Source organism: Balaenoptera ricei, chromosome X (assembly GCF_028023285.1).
Source record: "Balaenoptera ricei isolate mBalRic1 chromosome X, mBalRic1.hap2, whole genome shotgun sequence".
Classification (NCBI taxonomy): domain Eukaryota; kingdom Metazoa; phylum Chordata; class Mammalia; order Artiodactyla; family Balaenopteridae; genus Balaenoptera; species Balaenoptera ricei.
In genome coordinates, this window is record NC_082660.1 from 9,225,021 (window position 1) to 9,242,855 (window position 17,835).

The 17,835-nt window shown below is 38.5% G+C and overlaps 1 protein-coding gene across 3 annotated transcripts in view; it reads right to left on the reverse strand.

Annotated features, from left to right (window-relative positions):
• ARHGAP6 (Rho GTPase activating protein 6) overlaps positions 1-17,835 on the reverse strand; it is a 485,604-nt gene that overhangs the window by 455,014 nt on the left and 12,755 nt on the right. The gene's annotated exons all lie outside the window — the stretch shown is intronic.

Here is a 17,835-nt window from a genome sequence, read left to right on the forward strand (position 1 = left end):
AAACAAAAAAGGGACATTGGTACAGATTATAAAAATAATATAAATTATTTTTAAGACACTCCTTCTGAATTAGACAACTGTATGATACTGTGGCTTAGAAATAAATTTTCACAGGATTTTATTTTTGTCATATATTTTAGAGTGTGTGTGTGTAAGAGCGAGAGCAAGAGAGAGAAAAGGGAGGGGGGAGATACTGAGAGAGATCACCACCAACCTGCTGCACCATCAACTCCTAAATACCATTGAGTTTTAAAAGTAGATGTGAACCATAATTAACATTTTTAAAACCTCCTTTTAAGTTTAAGCCAATTTACATTAAAATTTTAAGTGATTTTGAATAAGCAAGAAGGTCATCCCTACAGCTACGATTTTATGCTAGAAAAAAATACACGTTTGGATGACTGCTGATATTAACAGAGGAATGAATCCTGTCGCCACTATTTTATTCAATGTGTTCTCTTACAGTAATATTTTTGATAAGCTTCTGAACCCATAATTTTAAAATCCAATAAAATGTAAAGGAGACAAGAGCAATGCCCTGGGAAAGTGAACGTCCATATTCCACTCTAATCCATCCTCACTGCTCTCTCATCAGGCTAAAGTTGTTGATTCCACATCCATTGCCCAAGAAAACATAAACCTGTCATCTGCATTATCTTCTAGGTTTGTGTCTACATTTTGCTTCCCATCTGAACATAACAAAAACCTAAAAAGACTAATCTTTTCATTGAATTGAAGAAGGAAGCTTCTTCTACACTGGAATTGGGTGTTTATCCCAACTCTGCTTTTGTTTGCTTCATGGTGTTTTTAAAATTGAACACATAAATGCAAACATGGTGAAGAACAGTGCTGTCCTTGCCTTAGAGGACTTCCTATTATAAAGCATGTGATGGGGCAAACAAGGAAACATCAAGAAAATAAAAGGTTTGCTCGGGCGCTTAAAAACTAGCTTTCTTTCCTGCTTTATCCTATAACTGAGACTCCAATCATAATCTCACACATGCACTGACTGCTTCATCCTTGGAGCTGTTGTTTAGACTGCTTCTCTCTCTCTGAGCTATTCATATTTCTTCCCCAACCTCAGATGCCTGGAAGAGTCTCTACACCACATAGTGACAGTCTATGTTCTTCTAGAGCCAGTTCAAGGTACCTGACCCCCACCCCCCAGTGTCCTATCCAACTAGAACAGTAAGCTGTATGAAGGCTGAGGCAGTTTTTTTACATCACAGGATTTTGGACAGCGACAGAGGCATGGATGTTTGACAAATATTTGCTGGTAGATGGAGTGATGGACCAGTTCTTTTCCTGGCTGGTAAGTGGAAGAAAGTATAGGGAGAAGACCTGTCCTTGGGATAAGCAGTTACCTAATTATCTGACTTCACAAAGGATCAAGGCATAACAATCACATTATGCCTAGGAAAGGAGAGGCCAAAAGTGGCCCCTTGCTTTCACATTCACCACATCCTTCAAATTGGCAGCGCCCCTGAATTAACAGCCATGACAAGGACTTGCTGAAACTATACTCACAGGAAGTATAGGGAGAGGGGAGAGTAAAACCTATTCCCGTGCATGGAAGAAGGGGACATTTGTGGCTCCGAGAAGATTGCCCAGATGGGAGAAAACTTCCAAAGCCGTTTATCTTATTCTTTGGCAACAGCAGCACATAGCCTGGGATTTGACACACCGACAAGCGGCAAGTAGCTCAAAGCCTCGGCATTTAAGAAGGAGGAGATTTTGGAGATTAATCCTTTGTCAGTTGCTTCATTTGCAAATATTTTCTCCCATTCTGAGGGTTGTCTTTTGGTCTTGTTTATGGTTTCCTTTGCTGTGCAAAAGCTTTTAAGTTTCATTAGGTCCCATTTATTTATTTTTGTTTTTATTTCCATTTCTCTAGGAGCTGGGTCAAAAAGGATCTTGCTGTGATTTATGTCATAGAGTGTTCTGCCTATGTTTTCCTCTAAGAGTTTGATAGTGTCTGGCCTTACATTTAGGTCTTTAATCCATTTTGAGTTTATTTTTGTGTATGGTGTTAGGGAGTGTTCTAATTTCATACTTTTACATGTAGCTGTCCAGTTTTTCCAGCACCACTTATTAAAGAGGCTGTCTTTTCTCCACTGTATATGCTTGCCTCCTTTATCAAAGATAAGGTGACCATATGTGCGTGGGTTTATCTCTGGGCTTTCTATCCTGTTCCATTGATCTATATTTCTGTTTTTGTGCCAGTACCATACTGTCTTGATTACTGTAGCTTTGTAGTATAGTCTGAAGTCAGGGAGCCTGATTCCTCCAGCTCCATTTTTCGTTCTCAAGATTGCTTTGGCTATTCGGGGTCTTTTGTGTTTCCATACAAATTGTGAAATTTTTTGTTCTAGTTCTGTGAAAAATGCCAGTGGTAGTTTGATAGGGATTGCATTGAATCTGTAGATTGCTTTGGGTAGTAGAGTCATTTTCACAATGTTGATTCTTCCAATCCAAGAACATGGTATAGGACATGGAAGCAACCTAAGTGTCCATCATCAGATGAATGGATAAAGAAGATGTGGCACATATATACAATGGAATATTACTCAGCCATACAAAGAAACGAAATTGAGTTATTTGTAGTGAGGTGGATGGAGTTAGAGTCTGTCATACAGAGTGAAGTAAGTCAGAAAGAGAAAAACAAATACAGTATGCTAACACATATATATGGAATCTAAGGGAAAAAAAAAAAGGTCATGAAGAACCTAGTGGCAAGATGGGAATAAAGACACAGACCTACTAGAGAATGGACTTGAGGATATGGGGAAGGGGAAGGGTAAGCTGTGACAAAGTGAGAGAGTGTCATGGACATATATACACTACCAAACGTAAAATAGATAGCTAGTGGGAAGCAGCCACATAGCACAGGGAGATCAGCTCGGTGCTTTGTGACCACCTAGAGGGGTGGGATAGGGAGGGTGGGAGGGAGGGAGACGCAAGAGGGAAGAGATATGGGAACATATGTATATGTATAACTGATTCACTTTGTTATAAAGCAGAAACTAACACACCATTGTAAAGCAATTATACTCCAATAAAGATGTTAAAAAAAAAAAAAAGAAGGAGGAGAACCTTTTAGTTGTGATATGCTGAATGGTTGCTTTCAGCCTGAGGAAGGTCACACCACATGTGACATTTTAGTAAAGTAGCGGATGATGCAATAAATTTGGTCTTACAGACATTGAAAAACTTCAGAGAGAAAACAAGAATTACAAAAGCATGCATTTAAATTATGTGAATAAACTGATGTGTACAATATAAATATTTCCATGACCTGTCTTTGGAGCATTTCAGCAAAACAAGCATTCTGCATGCTTGAATAGACTCCATAGTCAGAACAGGGCAATATTCTCCTTGTTCAAATAAATGCTCTTAAGCTGAAGAATTTTAACAGCCCACAGGGAGAAAGCCTAGAAACTGCTGAAGCAGATTCTAAGCATGCCCACGTGGTTTCTGCTCAGCTGCAGGTAATTATCAATCATATCATTCTGGCAAAAGCTTGACAACATCACTTGCTTTCTCATCTTTTTTTTCATTATGCTTTTCTCCCTATAGAAAAATACCATTTAAAAAAAAAAATCCAAATCTTTCCTACATTTCTTGACAGGCCAATGGATAGTTTATAACTTTACCCTTTCTTTTACTCATTTTCAGTCCATGGGCACAGGGCCATTTCACCTTTTCTAATTCATCATGTATGCATGATAATAACAAGTATATGCAATATACCATACATTCAATATTAAATATAAGATTTCGTTTCTTATATATGTAGTACATCTTAGAAACAAGCGGCAGGATTTGCACAATCGCTTCAAATACTCACCTAAAGACAATGAGCACCTATTCCAACTTTGGTCCTGTTCCTCAAAAGCATCTGTAGAGTTGCTTTTTGGAAACCCTCCTCAGATGCTTACACATAACATGCCGTAGAGTCACACCTTGGTTAGGCAAAAAAATTACATTTCCAGCAATATCCACTGTCATATTTTCCAAATGAGCCTAAGCAGTGAATTTTTTAAAACCTTAGTCTACCCAGAAATGCCACTTCTAGATATATCCACACACAAAGACTTGTAAAGAGAATCCATTGCAGCATTATTCATAATAGCCAAAATGTGGAAACAACTCAAATGTCCATCAACTGATGAATGGATAAACAAGATGTGCTCTATCCGTACAATGGAATATTATTCAGCAACAAAACGAAATGAAGTCCTGATACATGCTACAACATGGGTGAACCTTGAAAAAATTATGCTAAGTATTGAATAAAGGAAGCCAGAGATGAAATGCTACATAGTGTATGATTGTATTTATATGAAATGCCCAGAATAGGTAAATCCAAAGAGACAGAAAGAGAAAGCAGATTACTGGTTGCCAGGGGCTTGGGGTAACCACTCATGGGGAGTGACTGCTTAATGGATACAGAATTTCTTCTTGGGGTGATGAAAATGTTCTAAAATTGATGGTTGCACAATTCTGTGCCTGTACTAGAAACCACTGAATTCTACACTTTAAATGGGTGAACTGCATCATGTGTGAATTAAATCTCAATAAAGCTCTTACGAAAAAAAATTAAAGGGAATAATGGCTATAACTGAAATCTCCTTAATAAAGGGGTTCTCCTGTTGTACTTCCCTACTTTTGTTTTTGTGAAGAACACATTTGAGATTTTCCAGAAAGCACTGATAAAGAAAAGCGGTTTTCTTAGCTATTGCCTGAACCACGGACCCACCATCCAGCCATCCAGCAACAACAGTCAAACAGAACAGTCCACAGCACAGAGTTCCTTCTCCCACATGACTCCAGTCTCCCAAACTTAAGAGCTAAGAGGAAAATGTCTCCCCTTCTACATTCTTACTTCTTGACAGCTATTGTGAAAAATAAGTACAAAAACTCTTAAGGTTTGGTTTAAAATCAGAGGTTCCCATCCAAAAATACTGCATTTAACATTTTACACCAAAAAATTCTGAACAAGTTTACCCCCCACAGGGCTACTATTTACAGTTCTTGCTATTTGTGAAGAAGTGTTAGCACCTTCCTCAGAGACAGAAGTAACCACTCTGTCTTTTATGCTCCTAACATACTTTTAAAACAGGTACATACTACTATATTTAAAATAGATAAAAAACAAGGATCTACTGTATAGCACAGGGAACTATATTCAATGTCTTATAATAACCTATAATGGACAAGAAACTGAAAAATAATACATATGTGTGTGTGTGTGTGTGTGTGTATAACTGAATCACTTTGCTGTACACCTGAAACTAATACATTATAAATCAACTATACTCCAATAAAAAATTTTTACAACTATTGTTTAACTTATACAAGTAATACCTGTTTATTTGAGAAGAACTGAAAATACAAAAATGCAAAAAGAGGATTTCAATTCATCTGGAGAGATTATAATTTAATATTTTGATGTATTTCCTTCTGAATTCTCTTTTTATACACACACTTCAAAATTCCAAGTCACTTATATATAAAGTACATTGATTACTGAATTGGGCCCTTACAATGTGGCAGAAATATCCATTAATAGGTGGAGTCAATGCCCCCATTCTTTGAATCTGGGCTGGCCTTGTGGCTTGAACAATAGTAGACAGCATAAGTGATGGTATACAGTTTCCAGGCTATGCTTCAAGAGGCTTTGGAGCATCTTTTCCATCTCTTACAACCCTGCATCTACCGTGAGTACAAGCCTGGGCTAGCCTGCTGGAGAATGAGAGACTACATGGACCCGAGATGAATTATCTTTTGCCAATATGCTACATGACCACATATGCATGAGCAGCCCAGTAGAGATCAGCCAAGTTCCGCCCACATCAACAGTACTCCACCAACCTACAGAAGCATGTAGAAAAATAATAATTCATTGTTGTACAAAGCCAAGTTTTGTGGTTGTTTGTTACACAGTTTTATTCTAGCCATAGATAACTGATGCAGTATATAATTCTTGTCTAAGTTCTTAGAAGCTGACTCTAGCTAAGCAGAAAGGGAGTTGAGAGGATATTGGGCAGTCAAGGATCATGGAGAGGCTCAGAACAAAGTTTCCAGAACAATTTCCAAGGCCACATCATAGAGCTGACCTAATAATTAAACTGCATTTGACCCTTCTCAAACATTTATGTTGCCTCCAAAATCTCAACTTTGCTACAACCGCACTATCATCAGACAGACGTCACCCTCACCAGAAGCTCAACCTTTCTGACACTGCTGCCACCAAAAGCTAGAAGCTTCTGGTTCCACTGTTGCTAGAAAATGGATGCTTTCGTTATGCTCTTACCTAGAGAAACCTAGGAGCATTTTCTCCTATAAAAATTATATCTAGCTGATTAAAAAAATGGGCAAAGGACTTGAACAGACACTTCACCGAAGTGGATATAAGGAGGGCCAATAAGCATATGAAAAGATGTTAAACATTATTAGCTGTTAGGGAAATGTAAATCAAAACCATGATGAGATACCACACCACCCCTATTAGAATGGATAAAAATGGAAACCACCACCAATACCAAGTGCTGACAAGGATGTGGAAAAACTGGAACTCTCACACGTTGCTGGTAGGAATGCGAAATGGTACAACCACTCTGGTAGACAGTTTAACAGTTTCTCATAAAGTTAAACATATATTCACCATGTGATCCAGCAATCCCCCTTCTGGAATTTATCCTGGAGAAATGAAAACTCATGTTCACATAGAAACCTTTACACAGATGTTTATAGTAGCTCTAGTCATAATCACCCAAAACTGGAAATCACCCAAATACCATTTAACAGGTCAATAGATAAACTATGGTACATCTATACCATGAAATTTACTCCTCAGCAATAAAAAGGAACAAAGTATTGATAATGGGTGATGACTATAGGTAGAGTCTATATGACATGATATTTTGTCTTGATGGTAACAGGGACTGCAAACAGGAAATTAAATGATGATATTAGTGCTTAAGGAAGAAGAAAGCATGAATTAAAATGAGAAAAATCTGTCATTCAGGAAACTAGTTAGAAGGCCCAGCATGAGAGATGAGGGTCAGTGCCAGGATGGACAGAGAGAAAAAGATAAATATGATGACTGTGTAGAAAGAGGGATAAGTCTTCCCTCATACGGGGCCATATGAATACAGAATATAAAAAAGAAGGAACAGTCAAAAATATTGTCAAGGTTCTGAGGCTGCAAAAAATGGTTATCATGGAAGAAAACAGGAAAGTTTAGAGAAAAAGCTGGTTGTGATATGCTTATTCATTTATTTTCCTTTCAGGGAGAAAAGATCATTAATTATTTTGAACATTTAGAGTTTGAAGTGAGATGGAACCTACAAGGAGAACCATCCTGTAGGCAAATGGAAATATGGGACTAGGATTCAACTGAGGAGGGAAATAACAGTTTGCATCTCTAAAGGATAGAAGTGATAGCTGAAACTAACACACAGTATTAGCCAAGGGAACAAAATGGTGAGAAAACGCATTTCTTCCATTTGACTAAAATCATATTTGACAAACATGAATATCCAATTTAATCTACAAATTTCTATCATGAAAGCATATTACAAACATCTGTTTTAGTACTGCTCAGTTTTAAAAGAAACCTTACATTGGATTTACCTTCTGAAAGATAGTCAATATCATAGGAAATAATGACATCAACTTTTAACCAAGAGAAATATTTTAAGTGAAAATCAAGCTCAAATGTAACAAGATCAGTATATTCAAGGAATGCAGTATAAATCAGGCATATTCTGCTTTTCTTTGCAAAGCACCTCCCAAATCCATACTTTGCTCTCTGGAGATATTAACGTAATTGCTGAGGATGTTGGCCAATGGTAATTTTTCCAATGGTATTTATTATAAAACAATCTTGGCAAGTGAAAGAAAACAGCACACACTGCTAATATTTTGGTAGAATTATGTGTTTATTCTAGCACGGTTAACAAGAGAGAAGTAAGCACTGAACAAGTACAGAGGAATGCTGCTGATGTAAATGAATATTTATTCAAAGCTCAGCTCTTCCAACCCCCTCTGATAGGGGGATGACAAAGAGCATTTTGATCTTGGATTTCTCCCAGCCTCGCACGCCAACAAACGCAGCACCCAAAGAAATGCTTGTTGATTGCCCAGGGTGGCAATAAAGGCAGACAAAACAGTACCCTATGAGAGTTTCTTATGTGATGGAGAAGAAGGGTGGGAAAATCCAAATTACAGAGAGAGAATCTGGCTGAAGGGCCAATCAAGTCAGTTGGTTGCTAGTGCCATCACTGTTATGAAGTGGCCTTCTTCAGCGCCTTAGCCCCAGTCTATACCCTCAGCATTGCTTCTGCTCAACAAGCATATGACCATGCTACTACACAGGCAGGACAGGAGGATGTGGCTGATTGGGTGAAAAGTATCACCATTAATGGACACATATTTTACTAATGTAGATAAACAGTGACCCTTGGTGTTCAAATGATGTTGCATGTATTCTTCCCATCACCCCACTCTAATCATGAGAAAACATCAGACAAACCAAATTGAGGAACATTCTACAAAATACCTGGCTGGTACTTTTCAAATGTGGAAAGGTCACGAAAGACTGCTTGGAAGAAACTAAGAAGCCATGCTAACTAAATGCCATGCGGGATCCTGGATGGGATCTTGGAATTGGAACTGAAAAAGAACATTCATGTAAAATATGGTGAAATCCACACTACTATATATAAAACAACAAGAACCTACTGTATATCACAGGGAACTCTACTCAATATTCTGTAATAACCTATATGGGAAAAAGAATCTGAGAAAGAATGAATATATATATATATATATATGTATAACTGAATCACCATGCTGTACACCTGAAACTAACACAACACTGTAGATCAACTATACTCCAATAAAATTTTTTTTTAAATAAAAAATTTTTTAAGTACATACATTGATAATATTTTAGTACGTATTGCCAAATTACTCTATGAAGTTTGATACCAAATTATAAGGTGTTTATTTTTCTACCAACTTGCTAACTTTGAGAACTGATCATTTTTGTCTTTGCCACTTTTAATGGGGAAAAATATGAACCCACTAGACTGGCATATATACACTACTATATATGAAAGATGACTAGTAAGAACCTACTGTATAGCACAGGGAACTCTATTCGGTGCTCTGTAATGACCTATATGGGAATGGAGTCTGAAAGAGAGTGGATATATGTTTATGTATAGCTGATTCACTTTGTTATACAGCAGAAACTAACACACCATTGTAAAGCAATTATACTCTGTTAAAAAAATAAAGAATTGAAAATCATTTGGTACATAACCAGCTTGGTTATTTTTTTTAAACATTTTTATTGGAGTATAATTGCTTTACAATGATGTGTTAGTTTCTGCTTTATAACAAAGTGAATCAGCTATATGCATACATATACACCGATATCCCCTCCCTCTTGCATCTCCCTCCCACCCTCCCTATCCCACCCCTCTAATGGTCACAAAGCACCGAACTGATCTCCATGTGCTATGCGGCTGCTTCCCACTAGCTATCTATTTTACATTTGGTAGTGTATATATGTCCATGCCACTCCCTCACTTCATCCCAGCTTACCCTCCCGCCTCCTCGTGTCCTTAAGCCCATTCTCTACGCCTGCATCTTTATTCCTGTCCTGCCCCTAGGTTCTTCAAGACCACTTTTTTTTTTTTTAGATTCCATATATATGTGTTAGCATACCGTATTTGTTTTTCTCTTTCTGACTTACTTCACTCTGTATGACAGACTCTAACTGCATCCACCTCACTACAAATACCTCCATTTCACTTCTTTTTATGGCTGAGTAATATTCCGTTGTATATCTGTGCCACATCTTCTTTATCCATTCATCTGTTGATGGACACTTAGGTTGCTTCCATGTTCTGCCTACTGTAAATAGAGCTGCAATGAACACTGTGGTGCACGACTCTTTCTGAATTATGGTTTTCTCAGGGTATATGCCCAGTAGTGGGATTGCTGGGTCGTATGGTAGTTCTATTTCTAGTTTTTTAAGGAATCTCCATACTGTTCTCCATAGTGGCTGTACCAATTTACATTCCCACCAACAGTGCAAGAGGGTTCCCTTTTCTCCACACCCTCTCCAGCATTTATTGTTTGAAGAATTTTTGATGATGGCCATTCTGACCGGTCAGAATGGCCATCATTAAAAAATCTACAAACAATAAATGCTTGGTTATTTTAATCGCTTTGATGTTTGGGTTCCACATAAGTTAAACGAAAAAAACCTTGACCGTATTTCCACATGCGATTCTCTACTGAAACGTAACAAAAACGTTCTGTTTTTAAAACAAATTGTGATGAGCAATGAAAAGCGGATACTGTACAATAATGTGGAATGGAAGAGATCGTGGGGCAAGCGAAATGACCCACCACCAACCACACCAAAGGCCGGTCTTCATCCAAAGAAGGTGATGTTGTGTATATGGTGGGATTGGAAGGGAGTCCTCTATTATGAGCTCCTTCCGGAAAACCAAACGATTAATTCCAACAAGTACTGTTCCCAATGAGACCAACTGAAAGCAGCACTTGACGAAAAGCGTCCAGAATTAGTCAACAGAAAATGCATAATCTTCCATCAGGATAATGTAAGACCGCATGTTTCTTTGATGACCAGGCAAAAAACTGTTACAGCTCGGCTGGGAAGGTCTGATTCATCTGCCGTATTCACCAGACACTGCACCTTCGGATTTCCATTTATTTTGGTCTTTACAAAATTCTCTTAATGGAAAAAATTTCAATTCCCTGGAAGGTCATAAAAGGCACCTGGAACAGTTCCTTGCTCAAAAAGATAAAAAGCTTTGGGAAGATGGAATTATGAAGTTGTCTGGAAAATGGCAGAAGGTAGTGGAACAAAATGGTGAATACGTTGTTCCATAAAGTTCTTGGTGAAAATGAAAAATGTCTTTTATTTTTACTTACAAACTGAAGGAACTTTTTGGCCAACCTAATAATAACAACTCATGGAGTTGATATGAGAACTAAATGAAGTCATGCAAATAAAGTAATTCTAAGAGAGTTTGACTCAAGTAAGTGCTCAATAACTGTTAGCCATTATTATGGTTATTACATATCCCACTAGATTGAGGACCTTCAGAACAAGGACCACATGTTATTTTCTTTTCTGGGTGGAATTCTCAGAGCTGGATTTATTTATTTATTTATTTTACATCGTTATTGGAGTATAATTGCTTTACAATATTGTGTTAGTTTCTGCTGTACAACAAAGTGAATCAGCTATATGTATACATATGGCCCCATATCCCCTCCCTCTTGAGCCTCTGTCCCACCCTCCCTATCCCACCCCTCTAGGTGGTCACAAAGCATCGGGCTGATCTCCCTGTGCTATGCAGCAGCTTCCCACTAGCCATCCATTTTACATCTGGTAGTGTATATATGTCAGTGCTACTCTCTCACTTCGTCCCAGCTTCCCCTTCCCTCCCTGTGTCCTCAAGTCCATTCTCTACATCTGCGTCTTTATTCCTGTCCTGCCACTAGGTTTATCAGTACCATTTTTTTAGATTCCATATATGCACGTTAGCATACAGTATTTGTTTTTCTCTTTCTGACTTACTTCACTCTGTATGACAGACTCTAGGTCCATCCACCTCATTACAAATAACTCAATTTCGTTCCTTTGTATGGCTGAGTGATATTCCATTGTATATATGTGCCACATCTTCTTTACCCATTCATCTGTTGATGGACGTTTAGGTTGCGTCCATGTCCTGGCTATTGTAAACAGTGCTGCAGTGAACACTGTGGTACATGCATCTTTTTGAATTATGGTTTTCTCAGAGCTGGATTTAGATCCTACCTTTGCCATTTATTGGCTTTGGACTTCCCTGGATTATTTTGAGGATTTAGTGATCCATTGCTTTTTAAAGCATGTAGTTGGCTAGCTAGCTCAAGGCAAGCATTCAAAAATATTAATTGTTATAATTATCGTCTTGCTAAACCCAGAGTTCGACACTTAAGATATGTTGAATTGTTTGATGAATGAGCGAAGTAATTGGTAAGAATGATTGACACTACTCCAGCAGCTGATATCAATTATCATTATCAACTAATGATATCAAAAATTAAATTTCTTCATTTGACACCCCATGCCTCTAAGCTTTAGAAAGCCAGTTCTAACCCAAGATACTTGTTTGTGTTGCTCTGTTCTATTAACATCCAGTCATTTGGAAGGATCTCCATGGAGTGGACTGAAAAGTTCTAAGAACAAACTGTTTTGCATAATGATACTTCAATAGCCAGTGGGGGTTATGAGCTGCAGTTATTGCCACCTGAAGAATATGTGGAAATTCCCTAAAGGTGGCAGATAAATCAATGTAATAACTCTTACCTAATGAACAACTACTATAGGATTGAATGTATAGTCTTAACTTCTGTGCCCCAACTCTGCATAAAAAAGGGCTTATTTTGCCATTTACTCATGGGTGTATGCATGTGAAATTTGACAGGAAACAAACAGCACTGTTTGATACAATTTAAACTATTGTACACAAATCTTAAAACCTAAAGTGTAGAGGAAAAACTTCACTGTATCATAGTTTCCTCGAGTACTGCACATTTTCCTTAGAGTTTAAAAAGCCTAAAATTTTGTCTTAAACAATAGTTATTTATATTTACCATAGTATTGTTGCCTTTTTTCCTCTGAAAGCATTATAAAATCTACGTTCACCTGCCTATGACAGCATTTTAGAATGAAGCAGATGGAGTAATAAATAGACACCTCTGCATGACACCTCATAGCCCATGGGTCCTAAGTACATTCACCAATTGATTTCACAACCTCCTACAAAGTGAATACAATTATATCCCCTTTAAAGGTGAAGAAACTGAAATTCACACCTTATAAGTAGTGACTCTGGGATTTGACCCCGGGCTAATACACCTCCAAAATCTATGATTATACCATCCTTCAGTTATGCTTTCGGTTAGCTAAGATTGTGGGTGACTGATCCTAAATGCTGCCCCCCATGAGCCCGTGCTAAAATTTTTGAATTCAGCTAGAACTGTGCTGGAAAGTTCTGTTCAAGCTCACACTGACCTTTGCGCTGCTAGTAATCCATCCCTAGTGAACGCTTGGTCGTGTGAAAGAGGTTACAAGGTAGTTAAAAAGCCTGGAAGGAATTTCAACCAATGGAGGATGGAAACCAATGGAGACATTCTCCAGCTCCCCATATTTTAGCTTGTGACAGATCAAAGAAGGCCACAAATAACTTTTGCTTCTCCCATCAACAGGTGGAATCTATTTCCCTTGCCCTTGATTCTGGGCTGGCCCTGTGACTCATGCTGACCAAATACCATGAGATTACCATGCAGTGAGGAAGCCCACACTATCCTCTTAGAGAGAGGGGCCACATGGAGGATCACCAATGCACCAGACATATAAGTGAAGACATCCTGAACTTTCCAGGCCTCCCAGACACCAGCTAAAAGCAGCCAAATGAGTGAATCCAGCTGATGCCATGTGCAGCAGAACTGCCCAGCTGAGCCCTGATCTAATTCCTGACTGACAGAATCATGCCACTAAGTTTGGGGGCTGTTTGCTATACAGCAGTAGATAATGCAAACATGGGTAGAAGATCCTCGGAGGCATTCTATGTGTTTTCCAGTGATCCTGGTGGAACCTTGGTCATTCCTTTGTCCACAGATGTGAATTTTATGACACAAATTTATAATGGCATTTCATTCTTCTTCATTCCTGCTTCCCGGATCACCTCCCAAATAAACTGCGCTCACCCAGGCCCTTCCTTTGGAGGAACTCAAACTAAGACACAGAGCTTGTGCCCTTCCTACAATTCTTTCATGAAATTTTAAAAGCTTTTATTTTCATAAAAATAATTTATCCATATCGTTCCAATTATATATGGTAACATCCAACCAACCATTTTTATTTCTAAAGCAAGATGTTATCATGAATTTAAAAGTTTATGAATAGACATACAGTCAGAAAAATTACACTAATAGATTGTGGTCTAAAACTCCACAGAAGTCATTCCAAATAAAAGAAAAAAATTAATCTTTCTGCACTGTAAAAATATTGCATAGAAACATTTAATTAATGACTCAAAGGGAATTTTTATAGGTATGCTAAGTTAATTTTCTTCTTGACCATTAACTTTCTTATTCAGTGAACTTTTAAAAAAATAATTTTACTTTTTAAGAATGGTTTTAGATTCAAATGAACATTTACATAAGCTATGTCTTCCATATCTTTATATAAATTAGAAATGATACCTTATGGGGACAGTAAAATACATAGCATAATTTTAGACATTTCCTATAAAAGGGATATTTCTAGATGAGGAAAGGCAAATTAGACAATCGTGACCCATTGACTCTTCTGCATCTAGCTCCCATCCCTCTCCCACAGGGAGAACCAAAACTCCGAATAATATTGCAAAGAGAGATAAACTATTTCACTTTCTAAAGAAACTTGTAACTCTGAATAACCCATTTCAATTAAAAGAACCCTGAACAAGAACCTAAATATCTGATCGTTTGCATAACACTTTACTGATCTTTAACAGTGCACTTTCAGTTATACAGGAAAAAGTAATTTATTTCCAATTTAATCATAAATTAAAAGATTAAAATATTGCCATTGCAGCAGAACGACAATATATTTGCTGAGTTCATGACTCAGAGCTTCTGAAGTTAGTCTGAGACTCATATCACACTCCTTGACCTTCAAGCCTGCTTACCATCTCCATATCGCCTTTCACGTTTATTTTCTTGGCATTTTGACAAACACGTTCTGACAACACCATTTTTTGACAATATATTACCATTAGAAGCCAGATTCAACATGCCTCTTTGGGGGCTTGCAGAAAGACCCAGAGCCATCCTCTGTGATATGATACAAAAACTGCACCTGTCTTTGAGCTCTCTTATAAATCATCAGAGGAAGAAACCTGACTCATTGGGTCGGCAGCAAGAACCTAGAGACAGAAAGTTCTAATCCTGGATTTCTCTAAGTAGTTTGCAAGATAACTTCGGGTCAATAGTTTAACTTTCGTTTAAACTGTTCCTCAATTCTGGTTTAATATATTCATAATTTTTCTCTGCCAAAGAGAAAACATGACCAAACTTTGTGTGGACGCTCAGAATGAAAGCTAAGCTAACGCATACTTCCTTACCGACAATAATAACGCGATATTGGTAATTATCGGTATGACAGGAGAGGCAGAATTCGTTTGTAGCATGATAAAAGTCCCAGGGAGGCTTGTTTTGAACACAGTTCCAGGAAGAATTTCCATGTCCATTATTATCTAAAGGCAGAACTGTGAAGGTCTCCACTGTGGGCCAGGGGGCAGTGCTGGGCATAAACTGGGGATGTCGTAGATAGGATTTAAGTATCGCAGGGATGTCTGGACTAGAGAGAAGACCTTTAAGGACTTTTCCATCCCAATATTCTGTTTTGTTCATAGAATGCTGAAGTCAGACTAGAAATGAAATGGGAGTTATGGTTAGATTTTGAGCAAAAAAAAAGCATCTGAGTTTAGATGGTACTGTTTCAATTTAGTGATGCTGCCTTGTTACCCTGAAAAGATGTTGATGACATTAGCCGTGAACAACAGTCAGCTTGATCTCACAAGATAGTGGTAGTATGAGGAAGTGAGAAGAACACCCGGCTTGAAGTGAGAAACCACACTGCCATTTGCCAGCTAGAGAACCAGGGCTGGACTGGGAGCTATCCAGTTCCCAACATGCTAAGGATTCTCCAAACAAAAAGTGTCTGATGCAATGAAGTTACTGTGACTAGTGTGTGGGAATGAAGGTTACCCCCTGGCTTGTCGGCATGTCTTGTGTTACACCAAATCCACAATGCAAGTCTGGTAAATTCCTGTGTTCCAAGTCACTAGTCCAAATGCCTGGGGTGACAGCCTGCTGTTGCTCCAATGCCGATCATGAAAATTATACCTTACTTAACAGCTTGCAAAATAAATTTTCAATTGCCTTCTGCTGTTGTCCAACTCAGCCAGGTCTATTCATTCACTTGATCACCTAAGCCCTCTTTGAGTGCCTCGGTGGAAAGACCAAGGTTCCTGGCACACAGAGTAGGTGCAGAATAAATATTTTTGACTAATACTTTAATTCAAGTCCTACCTTTGTTGCTTCCTAGCTGTATGACCTGGACACGTCTTCCATTTTATTTAACCTTACTCTGCTTAGTATCTTTTATTATGTCCTATGTGCTGGGCACTTTCCAAGTAATCAGGTCATGAGGTCCTCACAAAACTTTTTAAGGTAGGGACTTTAATTATCCCCATTTGACAGATGAGGAAACCGAGGCAGAAAGATGCTTTGTAATCTGTTCAAGGTCACAGAGCAGAGCCTGGATTTGAATCCAGGTGGTCTGGATCAGAGTCCAGCTCTAACTCATTGACTTCATTTCTTCTCCAACTAAGTCTGGCTGCCTCTTAATCGGAGTCTCAGTGTCTTTACCTGCAAAATGAAGGATGATACTATCACCCCGCAGAGCTGTTGTAATAACAAAAAACTGCTGAGCATTCTACAAATACTAATTGTTATTTCGCTTATCATTATTATCATCACCTATCAACTGAAATAAGTGGGCAAGGAATCAATCGGAAGTTCCAATATAAGCAGAATGCTACTTTGTTCAAAAGCCAGAAAACCTGGTGGCCCAGTTCAGGATTTCCATGGACCAAATTATTAACTAGAGTAGAGGCCTTGTTATAATAAACCCCGACGCAACGTGCCTACTGTCACCTAAGGTTTACCTTTCCCCTTCCCCATCCACTTTTGGGTCTCAGTACCAGCTTGCCTAACTGTTTCTCAACCCCTGAGAGATGAGGTTATTGGCAATGCAAGCTGAGAATTGAACTGATGCATATTCACACTTCAGATCCTGTAGGTAGTATTAATTCACCTGCTTCCATGAGTGTCCAGGTATACAGAAGCAAAAACACATTATTTTCCTTGATCCATGGGTCACCCAACTCAGTTCATTTCCACTTTCTTCAAAGACATTCTAAGCTCAGCCTTCTCCTCTTGTCCATTAGCACATGACTTGATGGGTAGTTTCTCAAGTTGCTTTTAGTTCTCATGGCTCCTGAAAATCTTTGGCTATTTAATAGCTCTGGTGTGATATGGCCAGGCAATTTTTCAAGATTTTAAGTACTTTTTAAAGTCTCTGCCTATTCTGAAAAACAATCTCTTTAATAGTTTCTCTGCACTTGCTTCCAAAGCATAATAATCAGGACACAGAATATCCACGGTAACCAGTCTCAGAAAATCCCAGGCTGACTGTTCTCTCCTCCATTGAATCTGCCAGAGTCATTACTACCTCCTTGTTGCATCTTCAAGGACAGCATTTAATATACATTAGGCCTGGGCCTACAACATAGCTCTGCTCATCTACATTTATGTTTATGTTTTACTGAAAAGATGATGTAGCAACAATATTGATATATTTTCTAAAAGTCATAAACAGTGTTCTTTTTTAAAAAATTATTTATTTATTTATTTTTGGCTGTGTTGGGTCTTCGTTTCTGTGCGAGGGCTTTCTCTAGTTGCGGCAAGCGGGGGCCACTCTTCATTGCGGTGCGCGGGCCTCTCACTATCGCGGCCTCTCTTGTTGCGGAGCACAAGCTCCAGACGCGCAGGCTCAGTAGCTGTGGCTCACGGGCCTAGTTGCTCCGCGGCATGCGGGATCCTCCCAGACCAGGGCTCGAACCCGTGTCCCCTGCACTGGCAGGCAGATTCTCAACCACTGCGCCACCAGGGAAGCCCTGTTCT